This window comes from Bubalus kerabau, chromosome 7 (assembly GCF_029407905.1).
Source record: "Bubalus kerabau isolate K-KA32 ecotype Philippines breed swamp buffalo chromosome 7, PCC_UOA_SB_1v2, whole genome shotgun sequence".
Lineage (NCBI taxonomy): Eukaryota > Metazoa > Chordata > Mammalia > Artiodactyla > Bovidae > Bubalus > Bubalus kerabau.
In genome coordinates, this window is record NC_073630.1 from 48,449,054 (window position 1) to 48,466,528 (window position 17,475).

The following is a 17,475-nucleotide window of genomic DNA, read 5'->3' on the forward strand; positions in this document are numbered from 1 at the left end:
TAGGGAATCTTCCTGACCCAGGGATTGAGCCTGTGTCTCTTACGTCTCCTGAATTGGGATGCGGGTTCTTTAGCACTGGTACCACCTGGGAACTTGACCTCTGCCCAAATGCAGTGAAAATTTATTGGGATGGGGGGAAAGGTTAATGTTCAGACAACTCAGTCACTGAATTTGCAGCCAAAAAACCTTTTGAAATTCCAAGATAATGAGAAGATTAATTTTAATTGAAAATATTAATGATATCAGCTAATATTACAGTTAGGTCAAATTTATGATCTAGGAGAGTTGCCTTTTACTTGTTTTGGTACTAATAACTGGACTCCCTCTGTCCAGAGGGACATTACGTCCCTGTGGGATAGATAATGTGTTATGTCTATTAGGACTCTTCGTGGTTTACTTACAAAGCCCCTCCCAAGAGTTGCCTCATTTTCCTCTCACAGTTTCCCCATGCGGGAGGCAGGGCTGATGTGTTTCTTATGAGTTGCAGCTCAGGAAGTTTGGAGACATCCAGGGAACTGCCTGAGGAGCTGCACACTCATTCAGGGCAGAGAAGGCTGGAACCGGGACACGAGCTCTAAGAGAGGCCAGCTCTGAGCATGAAGTGTTTTCCATCACACCGGGGGCTCTTCCTCCTTCTCAGCTTCTGATAGGTCCTGGGACGAAGGCGCTAAGCAGGTGATGGGCGGTCGCACCTTTTGTGTTGTTGCTGTGCCTTTATAAATGCATGTGTTGCTAATCTACGGTTTAGTCCATGCTTGCTGCTTGGTTAGCTATGATGTTCTCTGTAGTGTGTGCTGTGCTTAGTTGCTCAGTTGTGTCCGACTCTTTGTGACCCCATGGACTGCAGCCTGCCAGGCTCCTCTGTCCCTGACTCTAGACAAAAATACTGGAGTGGGTTGCCATGCCCTTATCAAGGGGATCTTCCCAACCCAGGAATCAAACCCAGGTCTCCCATATTGCAGGCGGATTCTTTACTGACTGAGTCACCAGGGAAGCCCGTTCCCTGTAGTAACATACCTGTGATAGAGGTAACATACCTGTGATGGTTGACATGTCAACTTGGCTAAGCTATGGTGCCCAGTTGTTTGGTCAAACACCAGTCTACATGTTGCTGTAAAAATATATTTTTTAAAGATGTGATTAACATTGAAATCAATAGAGTTGAACTAAGGCAGATTACCCTTTGTAATGGGGGTGGACCTCAGCCAGTCAGTCCAAGCCCTTAAGAAAAAAAGGCTGAGATCTCTGAAGATGAAGAAATTGTGCCTCCTGACTATCTTTGGACTCCAGACTGTAACGTTCACTCCTGCAGGAATTTCCAGCCTGACAGCCAGCCCTGCACATTTTGGACTTGCCAGCCCCCACAACTGCATGAGCCAATTCCTTAAAATTCACTCGCCTCTCTCTTTATTCTGTATACATACATATTTACATCCTGTTGGTTCTGTTTCTCTGAAGAACCCTGACTAACACAATACCTTATGCATTTCTGGCAGATGATGACAACGAGGAAAGCTCCCACTCCGGACTGCCTCCTCTCTGCCTTTCTCGAGCCATCTCATGTAACCTTCACAACAGCTCAACGTGGGCAGTGTTACTCCCTCATGATACCAATGAAGAAATCAAAGTGAGTCGAAATAACTCACTCAAGGTCAAAAAGCTAGAGAGTGACAGAGAATGAAGCCAGGTTTCCAGTCCCAAGCACTCAAACAAACATCTCTGAATTCATCAGGTAATCCATTTTCTACGACAGTCAAAGAGTGTATCATGGTAAAAATTAAGCAGCTGATTATATTTTTCAGATGTGATATTTTATTCATTGGGAAATAGCAGCCATTTGTCAAATATTATTTGAGTAGTGTTAGTTACTCAGTTGTGTCCAAATCTTTGTGATCCTGTGGACTCTATCCTGCCAAGCTCCTCTGTCCATAGAATTTTCCAGACAAGAGTACTGGAGTGGGTTGCCATTCCCTTCTCCAGGGAATCTTGCCGACCCAGGGATTGAACACGGGTCTCCTGCATTGCAGGCAGATTCTTTACTGTCTGAACTACCTGGAAAGCCCATTATTTGAGTAGATGTAGTATAATACCTTGAACTAAAAGAAGGAGGAAACCTTTCTGATGATTTGCTGTGTTCCCAAATTCATTATAGAGAGGATGCAAAAATCTGTCACCTGGCAACCTCAAAAACCGAGTTGCGTTTGTGTGACAGAAGACAAAAGCCTATGCCTTTCAGGTTGGTTCTGGGCTTGGAGATGTTTGGGACTCGAGGTGTTACAGGAGGGGAGACCAGTGATAAATTATTCTGAAGTCTGTGCTTTCCCTTTGCATGCAACACGACTCCCAGGAGCATAAGGTAATGTTCCAGAAAGATAAAAAAAAATGTCTGAGATGGCTGCCACCTGTCCCACTGCAGTATGTACACCCTCAGTGACATTTATTTTGCCTGTTACATGTACACAGATATGTAAAACCAGCTCAGGAAAACCAGCTCTTTATCTTTCTCTGGGAAACTCCATGTAAGCTTTGGAAGTTTAAAAAAAAAGGCAGGGAGGGATCCGCTTTCTCATGAGCTTATTTTTAGCTCCTCTCTCCTTTGCAGAATGGCTAACGCCAACTCAAACTATTTCTGAAAAGAGTTGCTGGGGACAAAGTGGAGCCGTGGGTAGGCTTCCTCGAGCTGGGTCTCTGAAGCAGGTGAGATGCAAGATAAAGCAATCGCTTTGCAGCCACCTTTGACGTAAGTGCTGGAGATTTCTTCAATTAGCTTAATCCTTTCCTCCTGACACGCGCTTTATAGAAAAGCAAATGGCATCATTATCCTCCCCCGGCCTCTCTAATCCCTGTCTGCGCGCCGCCGACAGATGCCTTTCTGCCTGCCTGCGCTGCCTGCATCTCGGAGCCCTGTGTCACGATGAGGCGGGCTGTGAGTGACAGATTGCTAAATCTGGCCTCCTCCAGGCAGGGGACTCAGCGCTCAAGTGGCACCGGCTGCTCCAGCCTTCCCTGGGGCTGAGGCAGGCCCAGAAAGTTCTGGAGGGCTACGTTGTGACTTAGGAAATCCCTTGCAGAGAAGGCCAGCTCTCCGCTGCTGGCAGAACCCATCATCGAGAGCTCGTCTTGTTTAGGATTTAAATCTGGGGCCCCGCCCAGGAGAAGCATAGGGAAGTGTCTTGCTCCAGATGCCATGGCAAGTATCAGCCATCTTTTGATAACCAAGGAGTATGGCCTGGCCCTGTCCTCCTTCTAAACACAACTGGGACCTGTCTGTGTATGCCCATTTGTTCATCTATTTGCTTGTTATTTTCACCCCTCACACATTTCCATTTCTGTTTTTTTTTTTTCTACCGAGGCCACTGCTTTGGATGTGAAAACTGCTTAGTTAAACTTCAGCCCTGTCTCCAATCACCTGTGTAACTTTTGAGCCTGTTTCTGAGCCTCTGTTTCCTTATCAGTCAATTGGAGTCAATTGCTTTCTTTTTTTCTTTTGAGAGATGTTTAGTGAGGAGTCAGGAAAATAATGAAAGCACTGCACCTCGTGTACAGGGGGTACTAAATAAATGTGATTTATTAATGAAACAATAACACATTTACATTACCGTCACTACTGCTGGTGTATATTTCTCTAGTGATTTAGTTCATTAAAAAATGTCAAGGGAATTTCATATAACATCGCTTCAACTGCTAGAAAGTAGGTATTATATCCCTCAATTTTTTTTCAGATGAAATGTGATATACTTGAGATCACTGAGGAGAGAGGTTGGCAAACCATGGCCAGTGGACCAAAGCAGCTCATTGTCTGCTTTTGTAAATAAAGTTTCACTGGGACTTGACCATGTCCTCAGTTATACGTGGTCTGTGGCTGCTTTTCTGTCACAAAGGCAGGGTTGAGAGGTTCAGGCTTACAAAGCCTGAACGATTTCCTCTCTGTCCTTTTACCAAAAAATTTGGCTGCCCTCTGACAGGTTCTAAGTGGTGGAACCAGGACTGAAATGATATACATGTCTACCAAAGCTTAAACCCAGGGCTATCCTGGGAACATGTTCTCTAAATGGAAAGAAAAAAGGTGGCAGCACGTGGAAAAAAACTGCAGATGTGTTTTGTGTGTGTTTTTAATTAACCTAAACCATTTCTTTGCATTCCTTAGGCAGGATTCACCATGTACACAGCAGTGTCCTAGACCGACAGCTTAAGGAAGTTCTGAATTTAGACCCCAGGGCAATCCCTTGAATTAGAGCCCACCCAGCAAGCTCATGGCAGAGACAGCATGGGGTCTGGAGCTTCTGATTCTGGAGGAACTTCTAACAAGGTCTTGTTCTCACTGTTACCTCCGTGTGAACATTTCCTGTTACTTACTATATGCTCTTTAACCCCTAATTTCTCTTTTCCCTATCCCAGCCCCAGCCTGCACTGCGTAGCACTCTCAGAGGCTGGCAGTATAGATGGGGCTGTTGAGGGGTTCTGTGCTCTGATCCCACAGGCAGGAAATCCAGCTCCTCCACCCCCTACTCCCCAGGACATATTTCCCAAGAGCCTGCTCTGTGCTAAGCCCAGTCCTGGGTGCTGGGGAGACACCAGTGCATGGTGAGCCCTGGTGCCAGCCCTCAAGGAGCAGAGCGGAGGAAGGGGATCAGAAAGTGAAGAAACAATGCTAGAATAGGGTAAATTATCTGGGGAGGGTAGGTGTTTAGTAGGTCTGGAGGGAAGCCAGGAGAAGCGGCAAGAGATGAAGTGTGGAAAGAAAAGTGCCTCACATCAGACTCTGAGGAGTTTGGATGACTTCCTGGGGGCAGGGAGGAGCCCTTGAGGGTTCAAAGCAGGGGGTGCCCTCAGGCCAGCCCTTCCTACCTGCAGGGCCACCACCTGTGCCCCATTGCTCTCACCCTAGTCTCTGCCCCACTCCTCTCCATCTGCAGATCACTGCCTCAGGCCTGGTGACGTGCCTCTCTGAGGAAGTGAGCTCCAAAGGGTGACTATGGGTCAGCCAGGAAAAGACGGTGAGGAAGGAGGTGAAGGTGAGAGGAGACGGGCAGGGAACAGCATGCCAAACAGAAGGGCTGCCAAGAGGAAGACACAGTGATATCTGCTCATGCTCTCCTGGCAGGAGTGACAGAAGAGGGTGGCAAGTAGCAAAGTGAGGCTGGCGCCCCGGCTGTATAGGGCATTAGTGTACAACTCTGTGCGTGTGTGTGTTATGTGCGCGCACGTGTATGCCCACATACATGGGGGGAAGGGCAGATATGAGATCCCTGTCCAAGTCAAGGGGCTTTCAACCTCCATACTCACCCCCTCTTTCCTGTGTGAGGATGTAAATGTACAGAAAATAATTCAATCTTGATGAGTTGAAGATAAAAAATAATAGTGACACACATGCATGTGCCCAAAGCAAACTGAGAAAGAACTGCAAACTTCTTTTCATCCCACATAGTGAAAATAATTTGGTCTCTGACCCGATGGGGCATCTGAAATGCAGGCAAAAGCAGCATAACTTAGATGCCAATCATGCTGTTTTTAATGAGTTCTTCAGACCTTTACGTTCAAGGCTGAGATAGCCCCAGAGGACTCCTGTGTCAGTTATCTATAGTTGGAACATTGTGGATACTCTCTTTGCACAAAACAGGGCCCACTTCCAAAGAGATATTATGTTTTCCCCATCAATAAAGCTTGATTTTTATGGGCATTTAAAATCACACTAGCAAGACCCGCTGGTAGGTGTTGAACAGGCTCCAGGATGGGAGCCTGCCAGTGTTCATCATCTTCATGAGCTCAAATGCCCTAAAATGTTGCCCTTGAGGATCTTCCCAGAAAGACCAGCCTTGCCAATTCTTCAATACACTTGAAATAAGAAAGATTCTTCTGAAGAGTGCAAAGCATTTTGGAAAGAGCGGTACCCTTCCCTCAGGGTGCTGTCTGAGCCTCCTTCATTTTAGTCTGCTCATTCAATGGCAACTTCTACTTCATCTCCTTGCTGTCAATCCTCTTGATTTCCCTTATACCATTGGAGAAGGAAATGGCAACCCACTCCAGTATTCTTGCCTGGAGAATCCTACCATTAACACCATTTTTAATATGGGTATGGTGCAAGGCCTAAAATTAAGATTTCATATTATAGGCTGCCTTGGCATTGATAAAATCAGGAGGTCTTCAAATGGCCTAACCCCAAGGTTCTGCAGTCCATGGGGGTGCAAAGAATCAGACACGACTGAACGACTGAACAACAACAGCCAAGGTTCCCACTCTGCTCCTGGAGACCAGGTCTCTTAGCCCTGTTAAACAGACCAGGTGTAGTTCTTGCTTTTCTCTCAGTTCCTTGCTGGCCCAAAGATTTATTCAAGCAAGCTTACTGTATCCTTCCTCTGGAACCAGGGGCACTTCACCCTTTTGATACTACAAAGCCTGCTGCCCACAGCCCCTGGTGGTTCATTCTGTTCCCTAGTGCAACCCCCTCATGCCCCTACCTGGTGCAGCTGTTTTTAGTTGGAATTGTTGCACATTCTGAATTACTGGGATGTAACTAGAAAGCTTTTCTTTTTGAATTTAATTTATTTATTTGTCTATGCTGGATCTTTGTTACTACACTCGGGCTTTCTATGGTTGCTGAGAGTGGGATCTACTCTCTACTTGCAGCGGCTTCTCTTGTTGCGGAGCACAGGCTTTAGGCATGCAGGCTTCAGTAGTTGTGGTGCGTGGACTTAGTTGCTCCATGATGTGTGGGAACTTCCCAGACCAGGGATTGAACCCATGTCCCCTGCATTGACAGGTAGATTCTTAACCACTGGACTACCAGGGAAGTCCCTAGAAAATTTTTCTATTGTCCATCCTTGACACTGACGGGATTCATCTAGATTGTTTTATGGATATCATCCTTAAAATTCCTTAGAAAATATTTTTATGTAAAAAATAATATAGCTCCACTATTAAAAAAAAAAAGAAAATTCATACAAGTATTCAGATGAAATTAAAAATCATCCATAACTTTATGCATCTAGAGTGGTCACTAACATTTTTCCTTTTAGGTTTTTCTCTGTACATTTTAAAATATAGTTTATATCTTATGTATATATGTTATTTTTGTGCTCATTTTAAAGTTAGTATTATATCATAAACATTTACATATGCTATTAATGATTTCTGTAAACATTTTTTAATGGCTGTATAATAATCTGTATATTTTTCCTTATGATTTTCTGAAAACTATTTTGGTTATCTATTATGATATAATTTATCACATCATTTATTATAAGTAATAGTGGGATAGCAAATGAACACATCTGATGCCCAGCTCTGTAGATCTGGGTCTCTTATCAAAAATAATAATATCTTTTATCATGTGATATCACTTATATGTGAAATCTAAAAATAAGGTAAAAATGAACTTATTTACAAAACAGAAATAGAGTCACAGATGTAGAAAACAAACATAGTTACCATGGGGTCAGAGAGAGGGATAAAGTAAAAGTTTGGGACTTACACATACACACTACTATATAAAATAGTTAACTAATAAGGATCTAACATAGAGCACAAGGAACCCTACTCAATACGCTGTAATGGAATATATGGGAAAAGAATCTAAAAAAGAGAGGATGTATGTATGTGTGTAACTGATTCACTTTGCTGTATACCTGAAACTAACACAACATTGTACATCAGCTATGAAGGTCAGAGTGTCAGTCACTCCGCTGTCTCCGACTCTTTGCGACCCCATGGACTGTAGCCCACCAGGCTCCTCTGTCCATGGGATTCTCCAGGCAAGAATACTGGAGAGGGTTGCCATTCCCTTTTGCAGGGGTATAATCCAATAGAAAATTTTTAAAAAGGAAAAAAAAAAGATAAAAAGATAATGGTTTCCTTGATGAGTTTCACAATGAAAGGTCATGGTTACCTCATGTGGATAAGGAAACTACTACACGTATTACAGCATAGGGTTTGGTAAGCTGTATCCTCTAGGCCCAATCCAGCCAGCTTGTTTTTGTAAATAAAGCCTTATTGGTCACAGCCATGCTCTTTGCAACCATGTTGTCTATGGCTGCTTTCATGCCACAAGGGCAAAGTTGATTCATTTAGACTTGCGAAACCTAAAATATTTACTCCTGACTCTTTGCATAAAAAGTTGACTAATTCCTGATACTAGAATGTCAGGGACCTCAGGCTTTCTCACTGAAAACCCTACAGCCCTAAACCATGCATTTTAAAATGTCTTCCTTTAAATTGTGATATTAAAAACAAATATAGAGGAAGTTAGCATATAATAATAAAACAGCCAAAATCCAATAAACCTCCAAATGGAGGCTTCATGGGTGTACCCAATTTCACTCCTTCCATTCACCTATCTTCTATTTTAGAATTTTAGCCAGGCCCAGGAAAAGACTGATAGAACAGAAACTCAGACAGAATAATACAGGAACAGTAACTTTATCATAATAAATATGCCACCAAAAATTAGTGGAGAAGAGAAGTATTGCTCTACACATGGTGTTGGCATATGGTGTGAGGTAGGAATCTGATTCATATTATATACAAAAATGAACTTCAGATTAATACCTAACTGTAAAAGGTTCTGGTGGCTCAGACTATAAAGAATCGGGCCTACTCTGGTATACTCTTATGTGAACATGCATGAGGATCTTGCTCTCAGCCCTGTTAGTGGTAGTGGATACCAGAGGCAACTCTTAAATGTGAAAGTATGTATAAATGGATACACTCTATTGTATATATGCAACTGTAAGGTGCAATGTCTGATATTGTTGTTCACTTGCTAAGTCATGTACAACTCTTTGCCACCCCATGAACTGCAGCATGCCAGGCTTCCCTGTCCTCACCACATATAGTAATCCAGATAACACCCTTGACTCTTATTATTGAGTGACTAGATAAGCAAGAAATTTTAACACAGTACTCTCTAGTAAGTTCAAAATACAAACACACAGAAAATAAAACTATGTATTTTTTAAAACTTTTTATTCTGTATTGGAGTATAGCCGATTAACAATGTTTTGATAGTTTCAGGTGAACAGCAGAAGGACTCAGCCATACATAGACATGTTTCCATTCTCCCCCAAACTTCCCTTCCATCCAGGCTGCCACATAACATTGAGGAGACTTCCCTGTGCTATACAGGAGGTCCTTGTTGGTTATCCATTTTAAATACAGCCATGTGTGCCTGTCCATCCCAAACTCCCTAACTATCCTTTCCCCCATCCTTCCCCCTGGCAACCATAACTTCATTCTCTTAAGTCTGTGAGTCTGTTTCTGTTTTGTAAGTTAAGTTTGTTTGTATCATGTCTTTTTAGATTCCACCTATAAGGGATGTCATAAGATGTTTCTGCTTCTTTGACTTACCACTGTGTATTTATAAGGTACCTGCATCTTGAGAATGAACATACAAACAGACAATGGACAGACCATGTATAAAAATAGAACTCTAACGCACCACCTGCAGCAACCTGTCCAGGAAACCAATAGTTAACTCAATAACTAGCCTAGGAAGCCAGCCTGCTGTCTTTCTTGTAGGAAGTCAGACTGTTAATCAACTGTTGCTGCTGCTGCGTCGCTTCAGTCGTGTCCGACTCTGTGCAACCCCATAGACGTCAGCCCACCAGGCTTCTCGTCCCTGGGATTCTCCAGGCAAGAACACTGGAGTGGGTTGCCATTTCCTTCTCCAATGCATGAAAGTGATAACTAAAAGTGAAGTTGCTCAGTCGTGTCCAACTCTAGCAATCCCATGGACTGCAGCCTACCAGGCTCCTCCGTCCACGGGATTTTCTAGGCAAAAGTACTGGAGTGGGTTGACCCCAAATGGCCAGGACTAGGAGCTTTCCAGGTGGTGCAGTGGTAAAAAATCTGCCTGCCAAGGAAGTAAGTGCTGGAGATGTGGATTTGATCCCTGGGTTAGGAATATCCTCTGGAGGAGGAAATGGCAACCCGTTTCAGTGTTCTTGCCTGGAGAATTCCATGGACAGAGGAGCCTGGCCAGCTACAGTCCATAGGGTCGCGAAGAGTCAGACACAACTGAGTGACTGAGCTTGTATGTACAGCCAGGACTTGATTAATAACTCACAGTTTGTCTAATATTTGCCCCCACTTCCATCTTCGAAAACCAATCAGAGAAAGTTAAATAGGAACCACTAACCAATCACATAGGCTATCTCTCTTGTAGTTAGCTGGCCTCCAACTTAACATGCCAACAGCTTCTCCAATCAGGGTATTCTGGAAGCCTTCTCTTTTTTCCTACTATAAAGCTTTCCCACTCCTTTGGCTGCCTTTGAGTCCCTGCCAGGATGCAAGTGACAGTGGATGACTTTGCTATAGCAGACTCAGAGTAAATTGCCTCTGCTTATTCTCGTTTAGTTGGTCTTCATTTATTTCCATGATCTGCAGGGATCTGCTGGGCACATTTATTTGTGTGGTACCTCTTTGTAGGATGGGGATGAATTGGAGGGGAAACCAGGGCCTTGCGGCCCATGTAGACTCTGTGCCACAAATTGAGGAAGTGATTAACTGAACTATTGGAGGTCCACGAAAAATAATTAAAAAAATTTTTAATTAGTTAATTTTCATTTCTTTCTGCATTGTGCCTTTCTTTTCTGCTTCTGCTCCTTTCCAGATTTCCCTCTGCTTGAGGTTGGGGGATAATATCCAGATCATTCTTTAACCAAGAGGAGCTGGTTAAAAGGAATGAAAGGAAGCCATAAAAAGAAGCTGCCCTCATCTGCCTTCTGGGGACCAGTGTAGCAGAGGTTCAGATGATCTGTTAAGGTCCCCACCAAATCTGAACTTCTCTAGGAAACTCTCCAGGATGGCACAGGTAGAGGGAGTCCTGAATCTAGATTTTCTGCCTACAGCTGGGTTTTATCTCTGTTAGAGCATAGTTTAAAGCTGGTGACCTCCTTGTTATACTCAGTGCTGGAGATGAAAGGAGAAAATAGCCACAATGATTTCATCTCACTCTTTTTCATCGAAAATTACTTTTCAGAACTATTAAATCTTCTGTGAAGGTTATAACAGAGGACTCAGGTTCAGTTTCACCCATTTATTAAGATATAGGCTATCAAGCCCCAGTAGAAAAAATAAACAAACAACTAGCAGTTGACGTGAATTTATGCACAGTTTGTCGAATCAATCAATCTGTAAACATTATGCAAATGTGTGTAAACCCAAACCTAGCCCAGACTTTACGTATGCATTGTTATGTAAACGATCAATCTTGTTAATGCAAATATTAATATAAACCTGACATTAAACACTAGTTTACACAGCCTTGCTAGTTGAAGGCAGCTTAATTTACATTGAAATGTAAATAGCAGTAGTGCTCTGTTTGGGGCTTTGGAAAACAGGCTGACTAAAGCTCATTGGGTGGTGTGTCCCCACCAGGGTCCCCAGATCCACTCCCGGAACCCCTTCATTCACTGTATCTCATGAGGAATTGGGGGAGGGTTTGGACAACAGCTAGTCTGTGCCTACTGGAGTCCTTGTTGTTGACGCCTTGCAGGACACCACCGTTAGAACCAGAGGGCCGTAGTCTCTGAACCAACAGTTCAGGGAGAGTCATTCACAAAACTTTCCACTCCCACTTTAGTTGAGAGTTTGCAGGTGAACTGTTATACCAGTAGGACTTGCCAGTAGGTGGTTTGTGGGCAGCTCGGTGAGGGCAGCACTCAGTTCACTCTGTCCCACCCTCTCCTTCTTCTTATCCTTCTAATCTGTTGTAAATGTCACCTCTTTGGACAGGCCTTCCTTGACCATGTATTCTCGGTAGGGGCCCTCCTCCACCGAGCTCTAGCACAGCACCTGTGCATCACAGCCATAATGCTTTCCTCAATTTGTGAGGATGTATTTATTTACTTGTGTGTTTACTGTTGTGCATCTTCCCCACCTATGAACTTCCTGGGATCAGAGTGACATCTGTTTTGTTCATCCTTTCAAACTCAGTGCCAGGCACATTAGATATGCATAGACAAATTTTGTTAGGGACTTCCCTGGTAGTCCAGTGGCTAAGGCTCCACACTCCTAATGCAGGGGGACCAGGTTTGATCCCTGGTCAGGAAGTAGATCCCACATACTGCAACTAAGAGTTCACATGCTGCAACTAAGACCCAGTGCAGTCAAATAAATATTATTATTTAAGCTGTGTCGTGTGGTATGCAGGATCTTAGTTCTCCAACCTGGGATCAAACCTGTGGCCTCTGCATTGGGAGCACAAAGTCTTAACCACTGGACTATCAGGGAAGTCCCTAAATATTAGAATAAGATAAAATTAACTAAAAAATGACATTAAAAAAAGAAGATTTTGTTGGATGGATGAATGGATGGATGGAAAAGTGGATGAATGGACACATACTTGGGAACCTTGCTGCTTAGCACAAAGTTCTGTCTTTCCATAAGCAGTCTTGAGAAATTGCCCAGTTCTGTCTTTTCTTTCAGAGAAGGTGATGGCACCCCACTCCAGTACTCTTACCTAGAAAATCCCATGGATGGAGGAACCTGGTAGGCTGCAGTCCATGGGGTTGCAAAGAGTCGGACACGACTGAGCGACTTCACTATCACTTTTCACTTTCATGCATTGGAGAAGGAAATGGCAACCCACTCCAGTGTTCTTGCCTGGAGAATCCCAGGGACAGGGGTGCCTGGTGTGCTGCCGTCTGTGGGGTCACACAGAGTCGGACACGACTGAAGCGACTTAGCAGCAGCAGCAGTCTTTTCTTTAGGACCTGGGTTCTGCTCTGAATATATTGATAATCTTCCAGGTCTCACTTGTCCCAGGCTTTCTGCTAGAATTGAGTTCTATTCTCTGAGCTCTTGCCATAGCATGATAATAATGACAGTAGAAGGAGAAGGAGCTGTCATCCATTCAGCACTTAGTAGGTCCAGTTATTGTACTCGGAGCTTTACATGCACACATCATCTCACCCAAACTTTGATGTTCAGAAGTTGATTTTTCAGAAGATTCAAGAACTTGAGTTTTCGAAAGATCAAGCCTTTAACAAGAAGTCCAGGGTAAAAGGGCTTGGATGAGGAGAGAGTGCAATGCACAGTTCAGAGTCCAGATTTGAAGTCAGTGAAATGTGAGTTCTAATCCTGACTATACTGGCTATGGATCTTAGAAAAGATCTTTACACTGAGCCTCCATTTCCTGAGCAGTAGATCAGGGAAGTACATATTTGTTTTCCAGGGTTGTGACAATTTAATGAGATTGAGAGAATAGCATAAGAATTTAGTCAATATTAGTGTTTACAGCTCTTACACAAAAGTTCAGATTTAGAAGCCAGGGGCTGGCTTTATTCTCTTCAATCTTTTTGTCTTCTTTGTCCTCTTCAAATCCGTGACTGTTTTTGGCTCTCTTGGATCATGCTGTGTTCCTTGTAGTAGAGCATTTATATGAGATGAACCTTTAGGTGCATCCACTGAGATCAGCCACCCCAGGGTGAGACTGAGGACCCAGGACGCTGCAGGTGAAAGAAAGAGGCACTAAACATAACTAGAACCCTTATGCACACAGAACAGTCCTAACCCCAAGAGCCGCCCCCAAAAAGGGAATAGAACTAGACCTCGAAAGTTAGAGCTAGTTGGTCACAGCTTCCAGCTGAAGCACATCTATTACTGGCATATCTATTTATGTCTCACTGCCCTGAAAAGCAGGGCCTGTGTCTTACTCATCTTTGTAATTCAGCAGCCAACACAGTGCTGGAACTTGGTGAGCACCCAATCAGTTTGTTGAATGAATATTCCCTTTCCAACCTCTCCTACCTAGATTCGTTGGAGTTCTATTTGGGGGTGTTTATTGGTAGGGGGTACTTTTAAGTTTTGACTTTGTTCTTCATTTGGGTGGGAATTGAAGTGCATTGGGAAGAAGACCGCACAAATATTCTCCTGCACTCTCTAAGTCTCTAGGTGATGCCTGCCTGAGAATCACCTGTTTACATGGAGGCTCAATTTTGACCAAATGAAACTCAACTCCCATGACTCAACTTCCAATTATTAGTAGCAGCTTCATTTAGAGCAGAGAGTGGGTAGCCATTTCCTTCTTTAGGGGATCTTCCAGACCCTGGGATCCAACCCAGGTGGATTTTTTACTGTCTAAGCTACCAGGGAGACCCCAAATCTTCCAGCAAGAGCACAAATACCAGCAGAATGAGACAATTTCTGTTGCTTGAAGCTGAAGCAAGAAAAACTGAAATGGAGCGAAAAGGTGGAGCTGAACTATTATTCTTATACATTATGAATAATAACACCTTTTATTTGAACAAGGCTTTGAAACTGATCAAATGCCTGGATTATCTCATTCATTGCTCACTACCCTTTGAGGGGTATTATTCGTCAATTTGCAGACAATGAAATTGCTCAGAGACAGTCCACAATAGCAACTGGACCCTCCAGTGATCAGCTATCAGAATCCTTTCATGAAAAGTCTTGGTTCCTTGATGTCTCCCTGGGAATATCTCACAGTTAGTATAGGGCTTCATGGCAGTCAGCTAGATGACTCCTAGCTGAGCGGTTGTCATTGTTCTGACCATTATAGGCTCACAAACTCTGTTTTGAAGAAAGGAGACATTCGCCAAGATGGGATTCTCCCAAAAGAGTTCTTTAGAAAGAGTGCCGGAACCTTCGCTTTCCACCTTGACAGTCCCCAGAGACAAACTGAAAGGACCTCGCTTAATGTCTCATCCGAAGGGTATTTGCCGTGCTGGCTTCATCATTCAAAACAGGAAAGGCCTTTGTCATGGTCAAATGCCTTTAATGTGTTTTGAATGCTACATAAATTCAAACTTGATGGCTCATTTATTTGTTGGATTGAAGTTTTATACAATAAACTAAGCCTTGGTATTTACTAATAACTTGTGCACTGCCCTTTGTTTGTTTAGAACAGCCAGAAGGCAAAGAAGTTGACCGAGTCCCTACTGGCCAATATGGTGTTCAGGTCCTGGCATTTCCTGGGAGAGTTTATGGATTGGTGGGAGGGATGATAAAAAGGTTGTTTGCAGAGGCTGGGGAGACAAGAGAGGGGGATAGGAGAAGGGGAAAGATGCAGGTGGGTGTTTCATTTCAGACTTTTAAAATTCCTGACAGAGCTCCACCCCAGCCACTTCAAAGCTGAATTCAGTGAGCTGGGAACTGGGAACTTTGAGTGACAGGCTAGGGTTGGCTAGCGACTTGTGGCATGACCTTGAGAAATCTGTCACCCCCTGCTGTGTCTCACCATCTCACTCTGAAAAAAAAAGCAAGAAAACTTGTAATAAATTCTATTCATCGTTCAAGGGGAGCTTCCTTAAGGTAAGCTTTCTCCTTTCAGGAGATCTTTGCTCTTTATCTTGACCCTATCCATAAAAGCTTCTCACTTTCTCTAATTCCAATAGGTACTACTTGTCCCATGTGTTATGGGCAAGAACACAGGCTTAAATGAGCTGAATGAGAGTCCCAAATCCTCTCCTTGTCTAAACCTGAACAAGTCAGGGAATATTTTTGAGCTTCCATTTTCTGTAATGAAATGAAAATAACAGTATGTATTCACTATATCATGAGAACTAAACCATAGGACACATTAAGTCCTCAGCTCAGTGCCCAGCATTTAGGAAATATTCCTATGTGTATATGTGTGTATATGTGTGTGTGTGTTAGTCACTCAGTCACATCTGACTTTTTGCAACCCCATAGACTGTAGCCTGCTAGGCTCCTCTGTCGATGGGATTCTCCAGGTAAGAATACTGGAGTGGGTTGCCATTGCCTTCTCTAGGGGATCTTCCTGACCCAGAGATCGAACCCAGGTCTCCCACAGGCAGATTCTTTACCATCTGAGCCACCAGGGAAGCCCCATTCCTTATATATACATGAGCAATATTAACTATAGCCTCTTGTTTTGGGGTCTGGAATAGAGCATAATCTCCCAAAGGGAAGGAAGCAGGTGGGTACCGATCTTTCAGAACATCCAGCGTATGGAGATGAACTTATTGTCTGTGATAACAGACATTTACAGAGACAGATAATGTGACTGTCTCACAGAGGAGTCGCTGAGAACAGAAGCATCTTTGAGTTCATTTGTATGGTAAGAATGAGTGTGGGAATGACATTAGTGGGCAAATTCTAGAAATCTTGACATTTCCATGGCTGAGGAAATATCTTCCTGTTTACACTGGAAGACAAGATTTGCCTTCAGTAGCTCACTTGAAGGATACAAGTTTGAGTAAGCTCTGGGAGTTGGTGATGGACAGGGGAGCCTGGTGTCCATGGGATTGCAGAGTCAGACATGACTGAACAACTGAACTGAACTGAACTTCACCCTGTTTCCAGACAACTCCATTTCCCCCCAGGCATCACCTGTAGAGTCCAAGGGCTTGTTAGCTGAGGCAGATTCTGACCCCAACAAGGTACACGAGGCAATGCTCTACTGGCCTAGAGCCTCGGCAAGCCTTCATTGGTGTCTCTCTGACTCTTGGATACTGGCACCTGGCTGCCTGTGTCCTGACCTAAGGCTCTCTTGCCTCCCAACACTTGCCGGCTGCTGTAGCTGACCTGGCAAGCCTTTCCCCTGCTTCTGTGCTGGAGGAGTCTTACTTTTGTTCTAGTCTGTGTTAACAAATAAATTGGGTCCCACTGATCACCACTTACACAATCAATAATCACGAATGTCTGTAGGAAGAAAAGATGCCTTTAATAAGAATGCAGGCAATCTGGGGAGATGCTGGACTCAGTGTTCCCCAAAGAACCACCTCCAAAGATTCTGCTTGGCCAAGAAAGTTTTAAATGGAAACAAAAAAGGAACCTCAGTTAATCATTGAGATAGGAGGTCAGAGTCGTCACCATCCACCAGTGTGTGCAGGCGCGGATGTGGGCTTACCAACTTCTCTAATCTTTCTCTGGATGTTATCTTGTTCACATAGTTCAGTCACACACTTTGTTGAGTTTACTCAAGGGGAAGCTGAGGAAGAGCACTGGTCATCTGTTATTTATTCTTCATTTCTATTTCTTTGATCTATGAAAAGAACCAACAAGCCAAGCAACGTACTATGTGATTAAAAGATTCGAAAGGTATGCTTGGGTGGGAGATTAGTAGAGCCTGGGGGTGCCTGATTTAGAAGTGAGTTACAGTAGAGCTTTGCTAAAGTGACAGGAAAGGGGCTTCCTGCTAAGGGTGGTTTCCTGTGAAGAGCTGCTTACATTTGCATATCTTCCCCAAGCCACTTTGATGAATTCAGATTGGTCTAAGTGAATCATGGCACTCCCATTCCCTAAATGTGGCTGATGACAACAAAGCTTCTGAGTAAGGTTTCTTGACTCTAAAAGAAAGACAAAATGGATACCAAGAAGAGCTGGTTCCCTTTATCATTAGGATTCTCCAGAGAACCAGATATATATACAGAGAAAAGGCCCTAATACTGGATGAGATTGAAAGCAAAAGGAGAAGAGGGTGGCAGAGGATGAGATGGTTAGATATCATCACCGACTCAATGAACATGAATTTGAGCAAACTCCAGGAGATAG

The 17,475-nt window shown here is 43.7% G+C and overlaps 1 protein-coding gene across 18 annotated transcripts in view; it reads left to right on the forward strand.

The window, feature by feature from the left end:
- Nucleotides 1-460: 460 nt before the first annotated feature.
- The window catches only part of SOD3 (superoxide dismutase 3), a 155,565-nt gene continuing 138,550 nt past the window's right edge, over nt 461-17,475 (forward strand). For 2 of the 18 annotated variants that reach the window (XR_008717021.1, XM_055588165.1), the window contains exon 1: nt 1,770-2,697. The gene's annotated coding sequence lies outside the window, so the exon portion shown is untranslated. Of the gene's footprint in view, nt 676-1,496; nt 1,733-1,756; nt 2,741-2,777; nt 3,195-4,151; nt 4,310-14,518; nt 14,818-14,994; nt 15,271-17,475 lie in introns of those variants that run through there. The other 16 variants (XR_008717015.1, XR_008717018.1, XR_008717019.1 and 13 more) reach the window with 14 other exon arrangements.